At 41.5% G+C, this 4,623-nt stretch overlaps 1 pseudogene; it reads right to left on the reverse strand.

The window, feature by feature from the left end:
• Nucleotides 1–1,026: 1,026 nt before the first annotated feature.
• LOC138157896 (actin, cytoplasmic 2-like) lies at nt 1,027–2,464 on the reverse strand (annotated as a pseudogene).
• Nucleotides 2,465–4,623: the final 2,159 nt, after the last annotated feature.

A 4,623-nucleotide genomic window follows, 5' to 3' on the forward strand; every position in this document is an offset into this window, starting at 1 on the left:
CATAAAAACATGTCTTCCCCTAAGTCTACTAAATCCCAGGTCTGTGACCCGAGCCGGAAAAGACCCAGATCCAGAGTTCCTGAAGCATCATCTGAAGATCAGCTCTACTAAAAGCGTAAGTAAATCATAGGCTGGGGAGTGAGTACATTTTGTTTCCTAAACTCTTTTGCTAACTCACAGGAAGAATAGCCAGGGAAAATGAAACAGACAGAATTCTGGGTTTGGAGTAGCCATTGTACTATTTGGACATTTCTTTGGCTTAAAAAAGTTGCATGTTTATAGCCACAGAGTAAGTGCTTTATTATTTTTAGTGTCTTATTGTTTCTATTTTTCCCATGCTCAATAAAGAAATATGTAAATATGCATGTGTATGTACATATGTATATACACTTTTGTTTTCTTTAACGTGTGCATTTTTATTTGAACTGGTCTTACTTAAGTCAGTGTACAGGTCAAGCTCCTCCCCTCCCCCAAGTACTGGCACCAATCTCAAAACTTGCAGGGAGATCATAAAAGTCCTCATTAACATCTATGTTGGGGGCAGGGAGGGAATGTAGGGGGCCATTCAATATGGCTGACAATTTTTTTTTAAAGTAACAAGTATTAAGGTGGAAAATACAAAAGGTTTTTTTTTTAAGGATTACATAATTTACATTTAAAGCAATACTAGTACCTTCCCCCTTCCCCCCTCCCCATCTGGATCTTTGTTTCATCGCTCCTTTGCTCTAACAGAGTTTGTAATGCTGTAAACTGTACTATATGGTATTTGGAATGACTATTTAAAAAAAACCAAATGTACCATCAGAGTCCTGAAGATGCACTGTAGAACTTTGGGGATGTTTGCCTCCAACATTCTTAGACTGCTCATAACTTTCACCCTTCCAGTTTTTAAATCCTGAGTCAAGCACCAAAAAAAGAAAAAAACAAATAAAGCCATGCCAATCATCTAATCTCTTTTTGGGGGGCAATTATCATGTCATTAAGTCACACCCTTTGACAAAAATTTTTTTTTTTAAAACAGTCCATTTAGAAGCATTTGCAGTGGACAATGGGGGTCCCAGATTCATCATGCTCCTGCTTGCTGATCCACATCTGCTGGAAGGTGGAAAGAGACACCAAGGGGCGGCCAGGTAGCACAGCGAGTAAGAGCACCAGCTCCAGTGTTGGAATGACCTGGGGATCAAATCTGGGCTCAGACACTTAGCACCCACCCAGAAACACCTGGCCGTGTAACCTTGAGCAAGTTACTTAACCCCAATTGCTTAGGGGCGGCCAGGCAACTCAGCGAGTAAGAGCACTGGCTCCAGTGTCGGGATGACCTGGGGATCAAATCTGGGCTCAGATACTTAGCACCACACCCAGAAATAACTGGCCATGTAACCTTGAGCAAGTTACTCAATCCCGGTTGCTTTAAAAATAAAAAAATAAAAATTTAAAAAAAGAGACACCAGTATGGAGCCTCCAATCCAGACAGAGTATCTGTGCTCAGGTGGGACAATGATCTTGGTTTTCATTGTGCTGGGAGCTAGGGCTGTAATCTCTTTCTGCATCCTGTCAGCAATGCCTGGGTACATGGTGGTACCACCTGACAACATGGTGTTGGCATACAAATCCTTACGGATGTCAACATCACACTTCATGATTGAGTCGAAGGTAGTTTCATGGATTCTACAGGATTCCATACCTAAGAAAGATGGTTGGAAGAGAGCTTCTGGGCATCAGAACCTCTCATTGCCAATAGTGATAACCTGACCATCAGGGAGCTCATAGCTCTTTTCCAGAGAGGAGCTGAATGCAGCGGTGGCCATATCCTGCTCAAAGTCTAGGGCAACATAACATAGCTTCTCCTTGATGTCACACACGATTTCCCTCTCAACCGTGGTGATGAAACTGTACCCTCTCTTGGTCAGGATCTTCATGAGGTAGTCCATCAAATCATGGCCAGCCAGATCCAGATGGATGGCATGGGGAAGGACATAACCTTCATAGATGGGCACAGTATAGGCCACACCATCACCAGAGTTCATCACAATACCAGTTGTATGATCAGAGGCATACAGGGACAGCACAGCCTGGATGGCAATGCACATGGCCAGGGTATTGAAGGTCTCAAACATAATCTGAGTCATCTTTTCTCTGTTGACTTTGGGGTTCAGGGAGGCTTCTGTGAGCAGCACAGGGTGCTCTTCAGGGGCCACACAGAGCTCATTATAGAAAGTATGATGCCAGATCTTCTCCATATCATCCCAGTTGGTAACAATACCATGTTCAATGGGGTACTTCAGGGTCAGAATATCCCTTGCTCTGGGCCTCATACCCCACATAGCTGTCTTTCTGGCCCATACCACCATCACACCCTGAAGTCTGGGGCACCCAGCAATTATCAAAATCCCCAAGGGGCATTGTCTCCTGCAAAGCCAGCTTTGCACATGCCAGAGCCGCTGTCAATGGAAGCAGAAATATCATCATCCATGGTGAACTTTGAAGTGGCAACTTCAGTGGGGAGGCAAGTGCATGCTGGGTGGAGGGGCTCACAGCTACTCTGTCTCCTTTTCTACCTCACACAAACCCACCTTATGAAACACAGTTTCTGTTCTTCCTTTGGCAAGTCATTTAAACTCTCTGTGACTCATTAGAACAAGATTCCCTCACATAAGGTACCCTTTGGCACCCTACCTTCCTCCGTCCCACTTCCCAGCTTCCTTTTGTACATTGTCTTCCCTACAATGGATTGTAAGCTGCTTGAAGGAAGGAGACGTGAACTGTCTTTCTTTTCATTGTTTGTATTCCAAGTGCCCAGCACATAGTAGGGGCTTAATAAGCATTAATTGAATTGAACGTGGATGTCACAAACATTTTTGGTCCTCTTTTAAATGTCTTAAGCCAACTTGATCTGTCCATCTATTATTGGTTACCCAAAGATAGATGTGTTCTTTTTTTTTTTTTGCATTCTTCCCTTCCCATAGCACTTGAACATATAAATGCAATTTTTACCTACAATGTTCTATTGTATAAAATAAGAGAGAGGTGAAGCCAAAACTATTTTGAAGGGACAATTTTCATGTGACAATCATTGGAAAATAACCCTTTAGTTTAGGTTTGTTTCATCCACATGGATACATTTTACAAAGTAAAAAGATCTTTATTAGGTTATTTTAGATATTATTTTAACCAATCTTTTTCCAAGTAGCTTCTAAGTTCTATACTGAATGACATTATATATTATGGGGATTCTTGGTTGGAACCCTGAGACCAGTCCCCAAATGCTTCAAGAAACTGACTTCCTTATATTTATTTAAACTTGAAATGTGTTTCTGTGTACAACCCTCAGAGTGAGATTGAATGGACAGGTGACTCTATTTTAGAAATGCTGAGACTGAACCTAATTTCATGTTCTGCACCCAGTGGACACTCCATGAATGCTGTGAACTGAGACAGCTTAAAATGAGATACCGCAAGATCTGTCCATCTTTCTAAGCTCTGACTTCTCCCTGTAGATGAAGTTCAGTACAGACATGAAAGCTCTCATAAACCACAAAATCTTGCTCTTATTTTAAGGTTAACTCTAGTAACTGCTGGATCTGTCATTGCTATTTGTGCACTGGTCTTTTCCCCCCAACGAGATTTGAAATTCCTTAAAGAAATGGTTTCTTTTAAAAAATGACTTATCTTTGCATTCCTCCCCAACCTCTAGCCACAGCATCTTGTCATATTGAACTCTTAGTGATTTTGGGGTGGGGAGCAGGGGTGCAGTGAAGGGATCAGAATGTGACATTCTCCAGACATCTCTTTCCAATTCCCCTAAAAGATCTACTCTCCATCTAGATAAATAGGTTCCCAAAGTGGGCAATATCACCCCTGGGGGATGCTGGAATGGTCCAGTATGGTGGCAGTAGCCTTAGGTACAACTGGATTGTACATTAAATAAAATTAAGGGTTAACCTAATTTAACCCCAGGGGACCACTGAGTAATTTTTTTAAGGGGGGTGGTAGGCCAAATAAGTTTGGAGTATAATCCATTGTTTTTTTTCCAGCCCCTACTTCAAAAACTTGGCCACTTTCATTTTGAACAATTCTAGCTATATGACCTCAATCACAGACATCTCTCAAAAACAGACTCCCCAGAACTATATCATAAGTCAGACTAATAGCTGGCATTTTGAGTGTCTTACATATAGTCTCTAACTTATCCTTACAACAATCCTGTGAAGTTACAAACATTTTTGTCCACATTCATGAATGAGGAAAGTGAGGCTTCTGGTTTATCATAGCCATTTGCTATCCTTGTCATATCAGCTAAGCCATCTAACTGTCCCAAAGATTTTTTCCCATCATTTCAAAATCATTTTCTCTTCCACCTCTATGCCTCCTTGACTGATTCTCATAATAACTTGGTGAGACACTCAGGACAAGATTATTCCCATTTTACAGATGAGGAAACTGAGATGCAGAAAGGTAATAACTTCTTTAAGATCATAGAGCTAGAACTCAGACCTTGAACTCAGGTCTCCTTATTCCAAGTATAGTACTCTATCTATCTGGCTATGATTATGGAACTTCAGAGCTGGTGTCCACCTAGGGAAGAACTGTGTGAATTCACCTCTTCATATCACATATTGGATT

Source organism: Petaurus breviceps, unplaced genomic scaffold, assembly GCF_028583685.1.
Source record: "Petaurus breviceps papuanus isolate PSGF00001 unplaced genomic scaffold, PetGlider_PUasm1.0 173, whole genome shotgun sequence".
Taxonomy (NCBI): domain Eukaryota; kingdom Metazoa; phylum Chordata; class Mammalia; order Diprotodontia; family Petauridae; genus Petaurus; species Petaurus breviceps.